We start from the raw sequence: 21490 nt of genomic DNA, 5'->3' as shown, positions 1-21490 counted from the left end.
TTTTCAGGAAATGTTTTTATGAAACTTACCTTTCCATACTCATTTATTGTATATTGCTTCCACCCCCAAAATCTACTTTCCATTTAAGGTAATTTTATTATACGTGAAGTTTCATCTCCCAGCTCATGCATTTGTATGGACTCTCTGATGTTCCTTAATAGCTCTGATATTGCCTTCTGCAGAAGGCTTTTCCTGATTACCCTAGTCATTTAATGGTCTCATCTACAAAATTAATTACTTTTATTTATTCTTGAATATATTACAAGGGTTTTTTTGGGGGGTATGAGTAAGAGGTGAATTGTTTGTAGAAGGTTCAGAATAACAACTCTGTGGGTAGCTTAAATTGTTTTCCACTTGTAGAGTTTCCTTAATGACATGGCTGGTTATTTTACATGTGTGTGCATGTGCATGTGTGTATGTGTGTGTACATAAATTTCTATTAAGCCAAGCTTGCCAGTTCTCTGCTTTCCCAGGTAAGGGATAGTCAAAGCTGCTTTCTCCCTTATATTAGCTGTCATGTAATTGAAGGAGAAACTTTACAGAATAGTTTGAATGTAGTGCTATTAGATCATTAGATCTTACTCAGGGCTGGTTAATCAAGGAAGTGGGTAGATCCTCATTCTTGTGTCAATTCTATCTCTAATCTCATTGTTTCAGATGTATGTGGGTTTTATTTATTTATTTTTTTTAGCAATATCAAAGAGCAAAATGAATTCAAGATGGAAACGATCACTTTCAGCATAATGGAGAATATCCAGCTTTAAGGTTCAGATAAAGAATGATGGACCAGTTATTACAAAGTCAATAATTATTATATTCCTTGTTTAGAAATACACTGTGTATATGTACATCCTCACAATGAGTTACAATGAGAAATATGTTTGGCCACATCTTTTGAACTGGCATTTGGGAAGCTTGATTAGCAGTCATCCAGAGCCTTGGATAATCATAGGCTGCTAAATGGAAGCAACACAGTGAGGCAAACTCTTCCAGGTTCCCATCAAAATATCATATTCTTCCATCACTCCTTTTCATCTTTTATGGGAATGATATAAATGCTTTTGGGTTTCCCAAAATATTATTGTGAGGAATTATTCCTAAGGAGCTGAGGAATATGTGTATGTATACATACATGTGTATGTGTATATTTAATATATACAGCATACATATACACACATGTGTATAACATATGGACTCATGTAGGTACACATATGTATGTGTGTACATATAATGGCATAGGTAGAGACCAAGGCATATGTGTATGTATGCATACAGATTATATATACATGTTATACATATGCATCTATGTATATGTATACACACCATATATAATCTATACCTAACATGCTTATACATGTTTTTAATGGGTTTTGTTTCTCTTGCCTTCTCAAGAAGAGGGAGGGAGGGTGTGGATCTGAAAATAAAATAAAATGGAATTTTAAAAAATCTCATAGCTCTGGGACTGACTCTATATGGAAAGTCAGAGTGGAAAAGTGAATGTGTTAACTTTGGAGCTGGAAGATTTGTGTTCAAATCCTGGATCTTCCATTATTTGCTGTGTGACTTTGGGCAAGTTACTTCACCTTTCTGGTCTTCAGTTTTCTCATCTGAAGAGGAGAGAGTTGAACTCAATGCACTCAGTGGTACCTTCTAGATCATAATCTATGATCGCCAGTAAATAGTGATTTCATTCCTATTTCCAACTCAAAGGTGTCCGCCTTTAATAATTCTCTAACAGAGTTCCCTAACAGTTCAGAACTTTTGATCTCTAGCAACTCATCCATGTTCTGTTTCTCTGTTGTTTCCTGGTCTTAAAGCCCCTAACTCCTCTGGGACTCTAATAGTTGTTTCAGACTCCCTCCAGAAATTTTCATAATTTTCCCCTCCCTGAGAGTTTAACAAACAGAGTTAAATGCCTCTGTTGTCTCTTATCAAAACAATATTGGTCTTTTTTTTGCTTTTTTTTTTTTTTTTTGCAGAAGGGAAGGCAGGGCAACCAGGGTTAAATGACTTGCCCAAGGTCATATGGCTAGTAAGTGTTAAGAGCCGGATTTGAACTCAAGTCCTCCCGACTCCAGGGCCAGTGCTTTATTCATTGCGCCACCTAGCCACCCCAACCATATTGAACTATTGCATACCCAAAACTCAATTATATTCAACCGTCCCTTTGGCCTCAGTCAGACTAGGTATATCTCTCATATACACATATAAAATTTGGGGAGGGTATTTTTTTTAACTAAAGGCAAAATTCATTGTTATCCTCTAGTTTAGGCATTCAAACTCTTTGGGTTGATATGGACTACGTTTGATCCCCAAGAGATTCAGCATTTTCTTTGACTCTTTGCCCTCACCTTAGAATAAACAAACTTCAAGGAAATCTCAATAACAACAATGAAAACTTAGTTATAGTTCATTTCTAGTGTCCCTAGCAGAAGTTATCTTCCCACAAAAGTACTCAATGCATTAATCCTGGAAAGGAAATAGTGTCTCTCCCCTCAACAACATTCAATGAATAATAAGGACATCTCATTAGGGACAGTCTTTTTTTTTTATTTTGAAGCAATCGGGGTTAAGTAACTTGCTCAAGGTTACACGGCCAGTTATTTCTGGGTGTGGTGCTAAGTCTCTGAGCCCGGATTTGAACCCCAGGTCATCCCAATACTGGAGCTGGTGCTCTTACTCACTGTGCTACCTGGCTGCCTCAGGGACAGTCTTTATTTCTTCCACTACAAAAAATGCGTAACATTCAAAGGACTCTGAGTCTAATGAGCAAATTCAGAAACACTCAAATAGCTCATTAGATTCATTATATTTTCATAGCTTGATCAGAAAGACCATGAAGGGTACAGCTCTAGTCTTACCAGAGTCCAGGGTCTCAGTCAAAGGAACGTGTCAGTAGCTCAAATCTCTGAAAGTCAATTTGTACATAAGGTGCTAGGGCAAATTCCCTTCCACCCCCCACCTTGGGAAATACCTTTCAACCTTCAATGGGGGGGGGGTTGTGTGAGGGATTTTGTTTCCTACTAGTTCCATTGACACAGTGTTGCAATGTACCAATAAGGTATTAACATTGGACCTTTTATGAACTGGAAGGAGTACCCCACTGATTAATGGAAAATGTCCATTCTTGTGTAGTATTCCTTAAAAGACAGTTTGATAGCCAGTTTGAACTTAGTGTTAACAGAAGCCTGCAGTGGGGGAAGTACCTGGTACCCTGAGGGAACTGATTAGGATGGGGAGAGGGGCCTTGTCTCTTTTCTCTCTTACTGTCAGCTATGATGTCTAGCTTGGAGATTCTCATTCAAAAGGAGATACCCCATCCAGCTGCTGGAGAGCCAGACTGAGAGAAAAGGCTAATCCTCTGCTCTTCTTCCTCTAGCCTAGGTTGTGAACCTTGACCCAGAGAGAGAAGAGCTGAGAGATTTCAGCCAGTCTCTGCTCTTCATGTAAGATCACAGAAATTACCCCTCAGAGCTTGAATATCTGAGCTTGAAGCTAGAGGAGAAGGCCTCAAATATCTAGAATAGAAAATTTCCAAGTAAAAAAGCCAGAAAACTTTCCTTATGAAAAGTAAGCCCCACCTAGCATTGACACAACCTGTCTAGCATACAAACTATACCCAGTGGGGAGTGTGTAAACTTTATCAGAAATAGAAAGACTTTGAAACCCAGCTGTACTAGTGTTTTGAGTTGCCTTGGTTACATCAATTTCCTATGTGTGTGCCTTTCTTCTACATGTGTCCAATTTCCTATATGTACTATACCTTAAAATTACAACCAATATTCTCACACATATTGCATATATTTTGTAGGAGAGTTTGCCCCAGGTTTCTGGGTAGGACTGTTTCATAACTAGTGTTCTTAATATGATAAAGTATGCTAAAATAATGCCATTTTAGGATGCCTTTGGGAACAGTTGATTGTGACTATTTACTGACTGACTGTTAATGGGAAGCACACTGATGGGTGCTCCTAAACTAAGGTCTTAGAAAAACATGCCCTCAGACTATCCTAGAACCTGTGGGGATTATCTTGGGGACTCAATTCACCAGTGTGACCACAGTTAGGAGAAATATGCTGGAGGGGATATCTAACAGCAAAGCTTTTTTCCTAGAAGGAGATATACATCTCATTTGGTAGTTTTTCATCTCAAATTGACTCTCCACCTACTTTATAGGATGTCCTATTCCGTGTGAATATTTCAGTACTAATGTGTGAGGGGGGAGAAGAAGGAAATCCACCTTCACCCCCTCCGCCCCCATCAATTCCCCCTCAGAGGGCCAGGTTGTGCCTCCATTGTAGATTCTACTAGAATTAAAGTTGAAATGATTTCTCAAATTATCTTTTAAGGATCAGTGGTGCATGGCTATCTCCATCAGCTAATTGTATTGTCTCTTTCAGTTCACCCAGAGAAAGGAAGGTATTTATATTTCTTAAGGAGATCATTAGATATTAACACCTTGTCATCTGTGATTAATTGAGTTGAGGAGAAACCAAATCTCATTCTCCCTTGCAAAACAAAGGGCTGTATTCTGTAAACTCACTGAATTTAGCTAATCAAATTGATCTGGTGACTCCCCTGAATGTTCCTACTAAACCAGGTCCAGGTCAGCAACTGTGAGCTATTTAAAGAATGTTTTTATAGGCATCTCATGTTGGATCCTTACAACAACCCCAGGGAGGCAAGTAATGCATGTATCATTTCTAATTTTACAGATAAATAAACTCAGGTTCCAAATGATTGTCACGCATTTAAAGTCACATGACTAGTAAATCTGAATGTAGGTTTTCCGACTGCTATTTCTATAACATTGTACATGATGAGAAGGAAAGGATATAGGGCAACATCTGTATAGTTATTCCTAAAGAGATCCTTGTGCATTTTTTTGCCTTTTGTGTATTTTTTTGGTATACCTTGTGCATGTTACCAAAAAAAAATTCTCTCCTAAAAAGACCCTCCTGTACCTTTTATGTAGGATGCTAATTCAGTCATCTGTGACACAAAAAATTCCAAAGAGAAGATACTGCAAAAAAATTTAGATTTGAGGACAGTTTGTTTTTCTGGCAAGTTAGCCTTCCCAGTCTGTGCTTGGCCCAGCTTGGTATTAAAAAGCATTTGTAAACCCGGGCTACTCCCTTCTTTACTCTCCTTTCCTTTCCAAGACTCTATCTAGTTCCCTTAAAATTGTACTCCTAAAATGACCCTTAGGAGCTGGGAAAGGGGGGAAGTACAGAATTGAGTGTTGGAGTTGAAATTTGCTGTGTACTCAAGGAGAGTGCTCCTTTACTGTGGGCTGCTCCATCCCCAGCTTATTGCTGTGATCCTGGTGACCTGTGCTATTCCAGGCTTTCCCAGAAACATATTGAGCAATGTAACAACAAGCAGGTGCCCTTGTCCAAGGTATACATTTAATTTGGGATGAGGAACTAATGCAGAAAGGCCCTGAGCATCTTCTCCTGTATAGATTTAATTTTTCCAATTCTTTTCTTTCAATATATTGCTAAATTAATTATTAATTATTAACATCTATATTTATTAATATACTTAAATGTATAATTTTATTTATAGTCAGTTTCTAAATAACTGTTATATAAAATTTGTTAATAATTTAAATGAATAAATTCAATACCACTTGAGGAGCACAAGGTATTTGGCTAATATAGCTTTCTTTCCTTTGATGCCAAATTATGTCTCTTTCTCATTCTGTTTTGATGACTAGCCATAGATGTGCTTGGAGAAAATTAGGGAGATCCTTGTAGCTTGGGAGAGAAGTGAGTGAAAACCCTATTGGCTCTGGGTGTCTGTGACTGAAAGCATGGAATGTAGAGATATTCCAACTGTTGTGGAGCATTATAATGAAAGAAGGAAGGAAGCAAAGAAGGAAAAAAGTGTTTAGTGAGCTCTTACTATGAGTCAAGCCCTACACACTTTACAAATATTATCTTATTTTATCTTCATAGCAACTTTGGGTGATAGGTGCTATTATAATCCCCATTCTGAAGATGAAGAAACTGAGTCAAATTGAGATTAAAAAAAAAAATATACATCGTGTATAGGGTCACACAGCTAGTAAGCATCTGAGCCTGAATCTGAACTCAGTTTTCCATACTCCAGGCTCACTGCTCAATCTGTTGTGCTACCTGCCTCTAGGAGAACAAACAGGAGACAAGAGAGAGCAGTTATATGTGGAAGCAAGGGTACTAACATAGACTTCCAAAAACAGAATTTGATAGGGATAGCAAAGAAACATGTAGATGGATGCAGAGACATAAGGAGGTACACATACTGAACGAGATACTGAAAGACGTATCTAAAGATATACACACATACACAAAGATTCCGAATGAAGTTGAGATTACAAAAAAAAAAAAAAAAAACCAGAGAGATAAATGCCAGGAAACAGAGAGAGACATGAAGGGACAGAGAACCAGAAATACCCAGAGACACAGAGTTAAGTACATGAAGAGACAATGAGTCTGGGAAACCAGAAGCAGAGCCAGTCACATAGATCTAGGGAGTAGCAGGAACACTGTAAGGCACAGAGAAATAACTACCCAGTGAGACAAGATGAGAAAGTGACACCCAAGAGACAATATCAGAGATGCTGAGAAACTCAGAGAGACAGATGCATAGAAGCAAGGATACCAGACAGACAGATACACAAACATATAGACACACACAGAAGAAACATAGTGGTAGGGACAGTGAGAGACTTGGAGAGAGAGAGAGACAGAGACAAAGAGAGACAGAGAAAGAGGGACTCCTGAAGAATAAACTACTCTCTACAGTGTTCATTTCACAATGAAGGGAGACTTCCTGGCTTTGGATTTTCCACATAAACACAGCAATGCTGGATAGCATTAATAGGTCCCTGACTGATACATGAGAGCAGGATCTGTCCAAATCCACCAGCCATTGACGTCACAGATGCAGTGGCTCAATGCACTCATTCTCGCTCCCCCTCCCCATTTATATGTTTGACCCTAACCTTTAACAGATGTTCAATTCTTCTTATTTCCAAGAGGGGAATTGCAGTGGCTGAGCTTTGTGTCCTCTCTGGATTGAATGCTGTAGCACAAACAAAATGTGAAGTTACAGAACTCTGGAGCGGGACTCCTGCAATAAAAGCTTTCTGGGTTGCTTTGGCAGTGTTTCTCATCATAATCCACCCCTTTTCCCCAAAGAACAGATTTTAATAGACCTTGGCTCACCTGTCAGAGACAACAATGAGTGCAGATTTGGGGATATCCTGGCTCACTTTATGACTTTTATATTCAGGATTTCATGTAGACTTCACAGAAGCACAATTTTCCTTTATTACCAGACAAAATGTTTCACTAAACTATATTCACTCCTTCAGTTCTACCTTGAGCCATGGATTTTTCCTTAGTCTCAGGGAGTGCCTCTCTTTATCCTTCAGGACTGACAGGAGCACCAGATAATGGGCGTGAGTGATACAAAGCCAACCAGAAGCATAGCACAACAATAAGGGAGGCAATGGGTCTTGTTGACAAACGGGATGCTCCATGTTGCTTTTCAGAATGAGGAAGACCTCTTAGGATAAGGAGAGGTTACAGACTGGACTGTGATTTGATTAGTATAGAGAACTCCCAGAAAATTCCCTCAGATGATTTAAAATGCTGATGGATAAAAAAAACAAAACAAAACAATCTTATAGCAACTCTCTTTGTGGTCTCTTTCCCACACAGTGGCCATCTTTATGGAGGTAGTGGGAGAGAGAAGGAAAAAAAAGAAATATACATTATCATGTTGTTGTATATTTGAAAGGGATAGTAAGTTGTGCATAGAAGATTTGCAGTTTCATGTGCAATCATCTTTTTATTGCCCTATGTTATGGAAATGTTTGTTTTATTCCATAAATTAAAAATAAAATAAATTTAAAACAGTACCTGCCTTCAAGAGGCTTACATTCTGCTAGGTGGATAGTTTACAACATATACACATAGTTTTAAGAAAGTAAGTAAATGCAAAATGATTTGAGGAGAGAGGGGAGTGAACAACAAAATTTGGGATCCTTAGGAAGGGCTTGAGGAAGAGGAGGTAGCTGAGCTGATCCTTGAAAGGTGCTAAGGATTATGCAAGGTAGAAGTGAGGAGTGAGAGTGTCCAGGCATAGGGGATCAATCTAAGCAAAGGCATAGAATCAGGAGTTGGCAATTGGCCAGTAGGACTACAATATAGACTATATAAAGAAGAGTCATGTGAATAGTTCTGGAAAGGGAGGCTATGGGCAAATGTTGGAGGGCTTTAAAAAAGTCAGCTGAGGAGTTTGCAGATGGCATTTGAGTTGGAAGATTAATTAATCCCAGAGAAACAGGGATTCCCACAAATAATTTTGGCATTGTAGTAAATTGATCAAACTTGTGGTTCAAGAAAATTTGTTTGGCTGTTTGGGTAATTAATATATCCTCAGGCTTCTCTTATAGTACAGTGTCCCTTTTCGGTATTTGAGGTATGCTTAAATTTGTAGAAACAGGATTTTACAATGCACCATCTTTTTTATTCTTTATTTTAGAAGTCCTTCTCTGATCCATATCCCCCCCCCCATAATTTTTGTCATTCACTTGTGTTTTAGTCATGTCCTGTGACTATCATTAGTCATGTCCTGTGACTATCAGTCTTCATGACCTCTTTTTCATGGCAAAGAAATTGGAGTGGTTTGCCATTTTCTTATCCAGCTCATTTTATAAATGGGGAAACCGAGGCAAAAAGGGTTAAGTGACTTGCCCAGGGTCACACAGCTAATAAATGTCTAAGACTGGATTTGAACTCAGGAATATGAGTCTTCCTTACTCTAAGCCTGAAACTCTGTCTGCTGTGCCACCTAGCTGTCATACTATAATAATACCTAGAATTTAAAGTTTTAAAATAATTTTACATATATTATCTCATTTTATCCTCACAATGACCCTTTGAGGTGGGTGCTATTATTATCCCCATTCTACAGATAAGGAAGCTTAATGAGATAGGTTTAAATTATTTGCTTAGGATTTTGTAGTTAGTGAGTATCTGAGGCAGGATTTTAGCTCATATCTTCCTGACTCCAAGTCCAGAGCTTTCTCTACTGTGTCACCTTGCTGCTTCATAGGTCAATAATGATAGTAATTTTTTAAACCATCGTCTCATATGTTCTGTTATTTGATCCTTATACAATAAGCCTGTGAGACATATTTATGACCACTTTGTTGTTATGGTTCATCCTTCTTTCCTTTTTTTAAAAAATTAAATTACTTATTTCTGGTTTTCAACATTCACTTCCATAAGTTTTAAATTCTCTCCCCCTCCCTCCCCAAAACAGCTTGCAATCTGATATGGGCTCTACACATACATTCCTATTATCCTTCTTTCTTAAAGAGGAGCCATGACATCAAGAGGGTGATGTATTGACTTGCAAGTGAATTGGATTTAAGTGAGGCAGAGCTGTTTGAGGTCATCAGCCTCACTCTCTTCTCCAGTTGTTTAATGTCCAGTGGCAAGAAAAAGTCAAGACTGGTGATGGTCAAGGATACAGTGGGTGACCTTGGCCTTTCTAAATTAAAGTCTTTCCCAGGTCTCAGTTTTCTGAGGCAAATCCTATTCAATGACTAAAAGCTAGGTAAGAATTGAGATAAAACAGGGTATAGCCACTTTATAGATTTGAAAACTGAAGTTTAGAAGGTAAAGGAACTAGAACTTATACCTTTTGACACCTTGAAATCCACTACTCTTTCCACCTGTGTAGGGAGGATTACTTCTTTAACGACTGAAGTGATTTTCCTTTTGTGGGATGGGTTTCTTCAAGGTAGCATTCTCTCTCTCTCTCTGTCTCTGTCTCTCTCTGTCTCTGTCTCTCTCTGTCTCTGTCTCTCTCTGTCTCTCTGTCTCTCTCTGTCTCTGTCTCTCTCTTTCCCTCCCTCCCTCTCTCTTCCTGTCTTTCTATCTCTCTACACACACATATACACACACATACATACACACATATGTATATATGTATATACCTGAGAGGTAGAAGCCCCACCAGAGAAGGAAAATTAGTTGTATTTTCTACTTATGGACGTTAGTCATGTCCTTTGCATTCTTTTGTTAGGTTTAAGAAAGTCCCTCCTATATTTGGTAGCTCTGTTTGCACGAGTATTTGCATGGATGATGTGGACCCTTTCCTTCTTACTGTGAAAAGCTATAAACAATACAAATTCTGAGGAGAGATCCAGGGAAAATCCTCAGTGAGGGGCATGAACCAAAACTATTTTAGAGGGAAGACACCCCCCCCCACCCAAGAACTCATTTTGTGTGAGCTCAGAGCTATCATACTGGGCTATGGATTAAATTTCTCTTTTCACCTTTACCCTTTAAGCAATAGACATTTATATATTTATCTATCTATCTATCTATCTATCTATCTATCAATCAATCAATTAATTTTTAAGCAATTGGGGTTAAGTAACTTGCTCAAGGTTACCTGGACAGTTATTTCTGGGTGCGGTGCTAAGTATCTGAGCCCAGATTTGATCCCCAGGTCATCCCGACACTGGGGCCAGTGCTCTTACTTGCTGTATCAGCAATGCCATATTCACAATGCCTATAGAGATTACAAATATGCTGATATAATTATCCATTAGAAAATACGTCATGTTTGCCATATGAGGAAATAAACTAGAAAATTTATTAAGATACCAAAAGACTGAATCCCAAAACCAGAAAGTGAAAGCCATCAGAGTAGTTATGACATTGGCACAGGTAGATAAAGTAGAAAGCACCCACATTTTCAAGCCTTTAAAACAGAACAGGCTACCTCAGGCAAAGGTCCTCCTCTCCCCACGCACAGCAACCACCCAGCGTCCTGGAAGCGCACTCCCAGCAGCTCCGGCCCCTGGCAGTGCTCAGCAGGAGTCCTTAGCAGAAAGTCCTTAGCAGTTCTAACTCAAAAAAGGGCTTCGCGCTGCCACTGCCTCTGCTGCTGCCGCCGTCACCACCACCGCCAGCCACCGAAGGAACGCTAGCTTGGCTTCCGCTTCCTCTTGCTCCGCCCCTTCCTGCTACATCAGCAAGTCCAACGGGGCATGGAAGATCTTTAAATCCCATAACCCTTACATTCGGCCCCAAGATCTTTCATGTCCCTTACTTGACAAAAATACAGTAGGAATAACTGGTGTCAACAAAATTTCACAACAATATAACAAGAATAGCACACAATAAACACAGAAAACCATATTTTAGGGTGGCGCTTGAGCACAAGCTCCCCATCATTCCCCCCACCCCGAACAAATGGGGCCCCAAAATCTTGTGGTAAGGGGTGAAGATCTCTTCTTCTATGGCTACTTGCTGCTGAAATCGGATGTAGAGCTGTCCCTGTCCTAAGGGGTCCCATTTGAGAGGTCAGTTCTTAATATGCTTGATGCCAGGTCCAAGGGTGACACATCACAGTTGCAGACAGGGGGTGACATCCAGCTTAAGCTATCAGGCATCTACAGATGGAGGGTACCAAGCCTGTGGAAACAAATCTAACAAACAAGGTGAACAAACAAAAAATCAAGAAAAAGCAAAGAGACAATAACCAGACTATCGTAGCCTCACTCACGGTAGAATAAATGAGTTAAGGGTACAATTTTGTAATCATCTTCTCCAGAATAAACAATAGTTACAGTGTTATCCCTCCCATATGCTATAATCTCTGCAGCCTTTGGAACATCATCTGGCTTCCGTTTTACCCATACTTTAGCTCCTGATTTTATTCTATCACTAGAACCAAATCCTTCAGTTCCTGTGACAGTTATTTTGGAAGGAGGGTCAGTTTTTACAAGTGGCATTGTTTTACAAGGAACAATAATCACTTGAACTATCCTATCATTCTTGTGAATCTGTATGGGCCTTTCACTTAAATTCTGGAATGTTACAACAATTTCTCCTTGATGATTAGAATCTATTACTCCAGCCAATACATGTATTCCTTGAGCTGCTAATCCTGATTTGGGTAAAATCTGTCCAAAGTGATTTTTAGGGATTCTTATGCATATCCCAGTGGAGATTTTTCTTATTTCTTTTCTGTCCAACCAAAAGTCCTCTAAACAATGTAAATCATACCCCATTGAACCAGGTGGTCCTGGGTACGGTGCTGGGACATCTGGCCTCAAGGTCCAATACTCAATAATTGGGATCTTGTGTGTTTGTTGTTTTCTAATTTGCAGATTGGGGGGTCATCATTCTGGCTAGAGGTGTACTTCCTCCCAATGGTCTATTATTCAAATTACACAAAGCCATGAACAAATTATCCTTCCAATGTTGATATGAATTATTGGAACTTAACTTCCTCAATTGTCCTTTCAGTAATCCATTCATTCTTTCAATCAACCCAGATGCTTCTGGATAATATGGAATATGATATATCCATTCTATATTGTTTAGTATACAATACTTCTTCATTTCATTGCCTTTGAAATGTGACCCGTTGTCACTTTGAATCTGCATTGGGGTTCCATAATATAGGCTTATGAGATCTAGAGTTTTACAAGTGTTTTTCTGGGTTGCATTCTTATAAGGACAAGCTACTAGTACACCTGAATAGGTATCAACACAAGTACATATAAATCTGCATCCTTTATCCAGTGGTAATGGACCAATATAATCTATTTGCCAGATTTGGGCTGGGACTTTTCCTCTTGCTATCTCTCCAGTTATTACCCGAGGAACAGTTCGCTCCTTTTCCAATTGACATATATGACAGTCTTCTGCTATCTGTTTTAACAGTGAATGAGAGATACCAATACCTCGATCTTGTGCCCACTGGTGTGTGGCCTGGACCCCCAAATGGCCTGCTGTTTGGTGGACCCATTTTGCTAATACCGGATCATCAGTTGTTGTCAAAGTAGGGACAATATGTTCAGTAGCAATCTTTGCCAGTCGATCAGCAAGAGCATTGTACTCACGTTCTGGTGTGGTGGGGGCCACGTGAGCATCTACATGAAAAACTGACAAGTCAGTGACCAAAGACATGTTCCAGATATCTTCCCATAATTCTTTGCCCCAGACTTGTTTCCCATGAATTTCCCAATTTTCATTTTTCCACATGGGCATCCATGTAGCTAACCCATTAGCTACCGCCCATGAATCAGTGAATATATGACACTGTCCTCCTTGTTCTAGTTTGATGGCTTGATATACTGCCATAAGTTCAGCATATTGGCTACTTGCACCTATCCCAGTACTTTCCAAAGTCCTTCTAGTACATGGGTTATAGGCCACTGCTTTCCAATGTCTTTTTTGCCCCAAATATTTTGCTGTCCCATCAGTAAACCATGCATGTCTCTTTTGTTCCTCAGTTAATACATCATATCCCTCATTCCACTTTACAGTGGACTTTACCAACTGTTGCTTTGGCTCAGGGGGTGTGTCATTCCTCTCAATTTCTATGTTTGCTACAGATTCATGTAGAGCAGAGACTCCGCTTTTGCCTGTTTTCGCTCTATTTTGAATATACCACTTCCATTTGATTATACTAGCCTCTTGGGCATGTCCAATTCTGTGAGAAGCTGGGGTACTCATTACCCAGGTCATAATTGGGATTCCAGGTCTTAATATCACTTCATGGCCCAGAGTCAGTTGTTCAGTCTCCACCAAAGCCCAATATGCAGCTAACAACTGCTTTTCAAAAGGTGTATACTGGACTCCAGATGAAGGGAGTTTCCTACACCAAAATCCCAAAGGTACATTTCGGCTTTGTTGTTTTTGCCATAAGCTCCAGTTTGCATAATCATCTTGTACAGTCACTTGCAATTCCACTGGACCATTTTGCATGGGCCACAAATCTAGGGCCAATTGTATGGCAGCCTTGGCTTCTTCAAAAGCTTTACTCTGCTCAAGTCCCCAATCGAATTCATATTTCTTCCGTGTGACTCTATATAAAGGTTTTAAAATCTGTCCCAAATGTGGAATGTGGTGCCTCCAGTATCCAAACAATCCTATGAACTTTTGGGCCTCCTTCTTATTGGTAGGGGTAGGAAAATCCTGAATCTTTTGTCGGGCTTGAGGAAGAATCTCCCTTAGCCCCTTGTTCCATTGTATACCCAAAAATTTCACATTTTGAGCTGGTCCTTGAACCTTTGCAGGGTTAATTTCCCACCCTTTACTTTTCATATGCTCAATTAGAAGGGTCAAACTCCTTTCCACTACTTTCGCATCTTTTCCCTGTATCATGATATCATCAATGTAGTGGGTAAGCTGTACACCAGGTAGCTTTAATTCATCCAACTGTTCAGCCACAATCCTGTGACAAATAGTGGGGCTATGTATGTACCCTTGTGGCAAGCGGGTGAAAGTATATTGTCTACCCTGCCAAGTGAAAGCAAAGTGGTCCCATTGTTTAGGGTCTATTGGGATGGTGAAGAAGGCATTTGCCAAGTCAATAACTGCATACCAAGTCCCATCATATTTCTGGATCCTTTCTATTAAGGTGATGGTATCTGGAACAGCAGCATACAAAGAAGGAGTCACCTTATTCAACTGTCTATAATCCACAGTCATTCTCCATGTCCCATCTGATTTTCTTACTGGCCAGACAGGATTATTCCATCTTGTGGTTGTAGGGACCAACACTCCTGCTTCAACATATTCCTTTATAGTAGTGGTAATTTCATCTTGCCCACCTGGCACACGATACTGTTTTAAAGTAATTACTTCAGAAGGTTCAGGTAAAGTGATCGGGTCCATTTTTAGTTTTCCCACTAAAACTGTATTAATTCCTATCTTCCTCACAGCAAATTGGTATCTCCCTTCAGGTAAATTCAGTGTCATGCCTCTCAATACATCTATCCCAATGATGTATTCAGGAATGGGTACAACAACCACAGTATATTCTTTCTTAGGTAACTGCCCAATTTTCATTGTTATTTTAACCTGTCTGGCTGATATTTCAGCACCTCCTAGACCCGTGATGGTAATAGGAGTTCCATGTTTAAACTTATCAGGGTTTCCATAGATAAGTGTGGCCTCAGCCCCAGTATCAATCAGTGCCCTAGTCACAGTAGTTGATCCATTCTTCCAATATATTGTTAAACCTATATGGGGTCTGCAATCTCTTCTGCATATTTCTTTTATCTGGGCTGGGGCTTGGCCTATCTCCTATTCCCCCTGAAGGTGGGGCAAACTTGGATACAAAGATTCAGATTCAGAAATACCTGCAGGGGTGGTTCCTGCTTCCCTGTTCATTCTAATGCTAAGTACCTTTTCTTGGTACAGCTTATGCAGCTCTTCAGTTGGAATACCATCTATTCTTCTGAAGTCCACCCCAGCTCTTAATAGAGCAGTAAACAGTTCCGTTCTTGTTGGTCTATTTCGTCTCTGAATCCTCTGGCTGTTTACTCTTCTCTCTCGAGGCAATTTGTCTTTTTCCCATTCCCCTAAATCGCTTAATTGTGAAATCTTATCCAGCACCTCTGAAAGAGGGTGCCCTATTTCTCCAATTAACAGAGTCAGAATTAGGTGCTTATATGCAGGAGGAGCTGTCTTCACTATGATATTTCTATGAGGAACTCCTAAGGGGGTATCATAATATGCATTTGCATCTCCAATCAGGATAGCAGTTTTCATTACCTCCTCCTTTAGTTTTCTCATACAGTCTCTAAGTGAGTACCAGGGTCTGTCTCCCCTAGGCCACATAGATTCAGTTGGATATTGCTTTGTGCAACCTTCTGCAGCTAAAGCTAGAAGATTCGTTTTATTATTTCCTCCTTGCATATGGTGATCCCTAAAAGCCTGGTGTACAAAAGGATTCTGACTGATACTTATGAATTTTAAACAGTCCTCACTGTCCAGTGTTATTCCTCCTGCGCCTTCATCAGTGATTCTTACTATCCAAGACACTAAAGACTCCCCCATTCTTTGGGTAAATCTACTCAATATATCAGTGATCTCCTGTTGAGTGAAATCCTCAATTATCTCCCTGGACTCTATTTTGCCTCAGTGGCTCTCCTGTCTTCTTCTTCGTATGGGGAGAGCTTCTACATTAGAAGACTCCTCATCTAACCTTGCTCCATTCTCCTCACACACATTCTCCTGGAAGCTGTCAGGGCAACTCTGCCCAGCCTGTACAACACCTGGCCAACCCTAGCAATAGACATTTATTAAGCTCCTATTATGTGTAAAATAGATTGCCTCAGTTTCCTTATCTGTAAAATGAGCTGGAAGGAAATGGAAAACCACTTCAATATCTTTACCAAGAAAACCTTAAAAGGGGTCATGAAGAACTGTACACAACTGGAAATAACTGAACAACAAAAATCATCTACTCATGGCATATCCCCATTAGAATATTAGAATGCAAGCTCCATAAGGCCAGGAATCCTCCTCTCCTTCCTCCCCCTCCTCCCCCTCCCATCTTCATCTTTGTCTTCTTCTTCATCTTCTTCTTCCCACAGTTCTTGGCACAGTGCCTGGCATACACTTAGTATTTAATAAAAGTTTTTTGATTGAATGATTGATATGACTGAACTTAAGAGCCTTCACCAACTTAGTTGTCCTCCTATGGACACTCTCCAGCTTATCAATATCCTTTTTAAATTGTGGTGCCCAGAAGAGAAGGAGAGACTGCAGATGACATCTGATAAGGGCAGAATACAGTGGGGTGTATTGCTTCCCTATTCCTGGGAGGCATGCTTCTTAATGTAGATCAAGGGCTCATTAGTTTTTTTGGCTGTCTTGTCCCATTGCTAACTCATACTGAGTTTTCAGTTCACTATAAGTCCCACAACCTTTTAAAAATAGCTGCTATGGGGGAGAGGATTCTGGGAAGATGGCGGAATAGGTCAGAAAATTCCAAACTCTCAACACTTTCCCCCACAAAAGAGTTAAAATAGCACCTTATAGGGCACCTAGGTGGTGCAGTGAGTAGAGCAACGGCCCTGGAATCAGGAGGACCTGAGTTCAAATCTGGCCTTAGATACAACACAAAAACTAGCCATGTAACCTCAGACAAGTCACTTAACCCCAGTTGCTCTCCAAAAAAAAAAAAAAAAAACCACCTACAAAACAAACAAACAAAATAGCACCTTAGGGAAAACAAAGTATGGGTGGAGATAAATAAGAGTTGGGGCATAACTGGGATTTTCCTGGGACAATTTGAGTAAACACCTCCAGGCTAGGTTCCCTTTTAACTACAAGCAGCAAGCCCTGGGGTTAGTTGGTTTGAGAGGCTACCTCCTCGCCCCAGCCAGAACTTTCACCCTCAGATAGTGAGGGGAGTTGGGTGTTTGAGCCCAGGAAGATGGGGGGAACCTTTGCTGACCAGGAATGCTAGACCTGACTGTGCTGTGAAGAGCCGTGGGGGTGAGAAGGAACCAGCAATGACTAGTGACTGCAGAAGCAGAGGGGCAGAAAGACCCTGGCTGTGGGCACTTATTGGAGGCTGGATGTTTGGCTTTATTTCCAGGTTGTGGGGGAGAACTGGAGATTTGGGGAAAGAGGTACCATTTCCCATATCCTAGGGCTAGAGGTGATTACAAAAATTAAGCTATTACCACAAAATATACACAGGTAAAGGAGAAAGAATCCAACCATAGAAAGCGATTATGGGAATAGAGAATTAGAAAAGGAGATCCAGAATCTTAAGGAAGAAAATTGCATCTAGAAAATTAGAATTGGGCAAAGTGAAGCCTGTGAAATTATAAGAGATTGAGAAATAATTAAACAAAATATGAATAATGAAAAATAGAAGAAACAGTGAAACATAAGAAAAACAACAGATTTGGAGAATAGATCAAGAAGATAAAATATTAAAATATTTGACAAATGAAAGTTATTATAAAAAAAAGAATCTTGCTACAATAATACAAGAAATAATTAAAGAAAACTGTCCTGAAGTATTAGAACAAGGACGGGGGCGGGGAGTAGAAATAGAAAAAGAATCTATTGATTGCCACTTAAAAGAAATCCTATGAGGAAAACTCATAGGAATATCATAGTCAAATTCAAAAACCCCAGCTCAAGGATAAAATATCAAAAGTATCAAGATTGGGTGGAATAGAAACAGGACCTCCTTGTGACTCTAGCTCCCACCACCTCCAATTCATGTAAAAGGGGACTCTGAACAAACTTTGGAGCTACAGAACCCACAAAATGACACCGAGAAGCTAACCTCCTGCTGAGGACAGCCCAGCAGGTCGGCAGGAGTAGGCCGGGGCAGGCCTGACCAACCACCAGCTGGAGGGACTCCAAATCACCAGCAGCTGTGGCGGTTTCCAGAATTATCAACACATAGATGCTAAGGATAAAGTGAGAGGTCAGTGCAGTGTGGACTTTGTAGTAGCTGGGAGTGCCTTGGCTTTGGCCCCTGGGGCGAGAAGCTGCTGAGGGCTATGGAACAGCCACATCCACATGGCAGCTTCAGCTCCTGGCCTGCAGAGTGTAGGGGGACCAAGCGACTAGTCTGAGAGGTAATCGCTCTTGCTTTAATCTGCTTGGATCTGGATTGCAGTCTAGGAGTCTAGTGGAGGTCCTGGAGTGTGTGTCTAGCTTGCCAGAGCATGTGGAGGCTTCAGAGAGGGCACCCAACTAATACCTTCAGCAGCTGAGAAAACTCCAGCAATGAAGCTCCACTGTCTGGTGGCAGAGTCCTACTGTGGCAAAAAGCCCAGGGGTTAAGTGACTGAGGGGCGACATGACCAGGTAAAGGAAGCAAAGCAAACAGAAGAATCCAACATTAGACTCCTATTTTGGGGACAAAAAGGATCAAAGCATGGAACAGGATGAAGACAGTGAAGTAAGAACTCTGCACCAAAAGCTTCCAAGAAAAATACGAACTGGTTACAGACCATAGAGGACCAAGAAGCAGATAAGAGAAGTGGAGAAAAAATTGGGAAGAAAAATGAGAACGATGCAAGAAAATTATGAAATGAGAGTCAATAGCCTGACTGAGGAAAATCATACCTTAAAAAATAGACTAACTCAAATGGTAAAAGACGCTCAAAAAGACAATGAGGAGAAGAATGCCTTAAAAAGCCAAATTTGCCAGATGGAAAAAAGAATCTAAAAAGCTCAATGAGGAGAATCATTCCTTCAGAATTAGATTGGAGCAAATGGAAGTTAGTGACTTTATGAGAAATCAAGATGTTGTTAAACAGATCCAAACATATGAAAAAATAGAAGGCAATGTGAAATATCTCATGGGAAAAACCACTGACCTGGAAAATAGATCCAGGAGAGATAATTTAAAAATTGCTGGACTACCTGAAAGCCATGATCAAAGAAAGAACCTAGAAATCATCCTCCAAGAAATTCTCAAGGAAAACTGCCCTGATGTTTTAGAACCAGAGGGCAAAATAGAGGTTGAAAGAATCCACTGATCACCTCCTGAAAAAGATCCCAAAAAGAAAACTCCTAGGAATATTATAGCCAGGTTCTGAAATTCCCAGATCAAGGAGAGAATATTACAAGCAGCCAGGAAGAAACAATTTGAATATGGTGGAAACACAATCAGGATAACTCAGGATCTGGCAGCTTCTACGCTGAGGGATTGAAGGGCTTGGAATATGATATTCCAGAGGTCAAAGGAGCTGGAATTAAAACCAAGAATCACCTACCCAGCAAAACTGAGTATCATGTTTCAGGGGAAAATATGGTCATTCAGTGGAATAGAGGACTTGCAAGCATTCTTGCTGAAAAAAACCAGAGTTGAATAGAAAATTTGACATTCAGATATAAGAAGCAAGAGAAGCATGAGAAGGTAAACAGGGAAAAGAAATCATAAGGAACTTATCAAGGTTGAACTATTAACATTCCTACATGGAAAAATGATAATTGTAACTGATGAAACTTTTCTCAGTATGAAACTAGTTGAAGGGAATAGAAATATATATGTTTATATCGGAGGGTATACAGGTGTATGAATACATATGTGAATGTATGTATATATGTTTAGAGGTATACATAGAGGGCACAGGACCAATTTAATAGGAAGGGATGATACTTAAAAGGTAAAATTAAGAGGTGAGAGAGGAATATAATGAGAGGAGATGGGGAGAGAGAGAATGGGGTAAACTATCTCATATAGTATGGTTACAATGGAGGGCAAGAATAGGAAGGCAAAAGGGAATTGGCCAACCTTATTCTCATTGAATTTGGCTTGGGGAGGGAATAACATACACACTAAATAGGGTATCTCACCCTACAGGAGAGTAGGGGGGAAGGGGATAAGATGGGGGATGATGGAAGGGAGGGCAGGCTAGAGGGGAGGGAAGTTGGAAGCACCCAGTTTTCAAAAGGGACAGGATCAAAGTAGAGAATAGAACAAGTGGGAGGTGGGATAGGAGCGAGGGAAATACAGTCAGTCTTTTACAATATATCTATTATGGTAATGTTTTGCATTAGCTACACATGTACTACCTAAAAAAAACAACAAAGCATCAAGATTAAAATAAAATAACAAAGCATCAATATTAAAAATAAAATAAAATAAAAAATCTAATTGCTGCTGCAATTAGACTCAAACAGGACCTAGAAGCAGAGACATTAGAACACAACCTATAGAAGAGCAAAAGAACTGGGGCTCCACCCGAAAACAGCATATCCTGCAAAGTTCAATATTATCCTGAAGGAAAAAAATGGACATTTGATAAACTCTCCGATTTTCAAGACTTTGTTAAATAAAAGTCCTGAACTTAATAGAAGATTCAACATACAAGAACCAAGAGAAATATAAGGTACATACCAAAGACTGATTATAAGGGATTCATAAGGACAGACTGTTTACTTTGCACATATATATGTACATAAAAATATATAAAATGCATGTCTAAGATTCTTATTAATAATTGGGTAGCTCATAAGAAAGATTGGGGTAAACCTGAGTAGGATATGAATTTAAAAGTAAAACCATTTAGGAACAGCTAGAAAGAATAATTATTTTATACAGATGATGGTGTAAGAGAAATAATCAATACAGAGGAATTAGATGGGGGAGGAGGGCTGGTAGTTCTGGTAACTTACTTTTATCTGGAATGGATTTAAGAGGGAACAAAACACACACACTTAGAAGAATATAAAAGTCTTCTAGATTCAGAAGAAATAAAACAGTGGGTGTAGAAGGAGGGGGAGAAAACAAAGGAGGGATATTTAGAGGGCAGGGGAAGGGAATAGTAAAAGGGGGGTGTAGAAGGGTGTTTAGATTTATGGGAATGGGAGGATAGGGGAGGTATCCTTGGAGTGGGGTAGCCAAGCAATAGGAGGGCAAAGTAATGGGTAGAGGAGGCAAGAGGAATAGGAAACAAGAGATAAGCAAACAAAAACAAAGATCAGTAGTAGAATATGTTGAGTAAAGTATATGTCTATGAATATATTTATAGCTATAGAGAAACATCTAAACTTTATTGTAGCCTTTTGGGGGATGGGGGAAGGGAAAAAGGAACAAAGTTAAAAAGTGCAAAGCAGAGAACAAAAGAAAACTTACAAGGAAGCAAAGAAAAGATGGACAATTCTCAACACCATGAGTATTATTTATCATACAG

The sequence above is a fragment of the Petaurus breviceps genome, unplaced genomic scaffold (assembly GCF_028583685.1).
Source record: "Petaurus breviceps papuanus isolate PSGF00001 unplaced genomic scaffold, PetGlider_PUasm1.0 90750, whole genome shotgun sequence".
Classification (NCBI taxonomy): domain Eukaryota; kingdom Metazoa; phylum Chordata; class Mammalia; order Diprotodontia; family Petauridae; genus Petaurus; species Petaurus breviceps.
The sequence above is the reverse complement of the archived record's forward strand: the minus strand, read 5'-3'. Positions refer to the sequence as shown.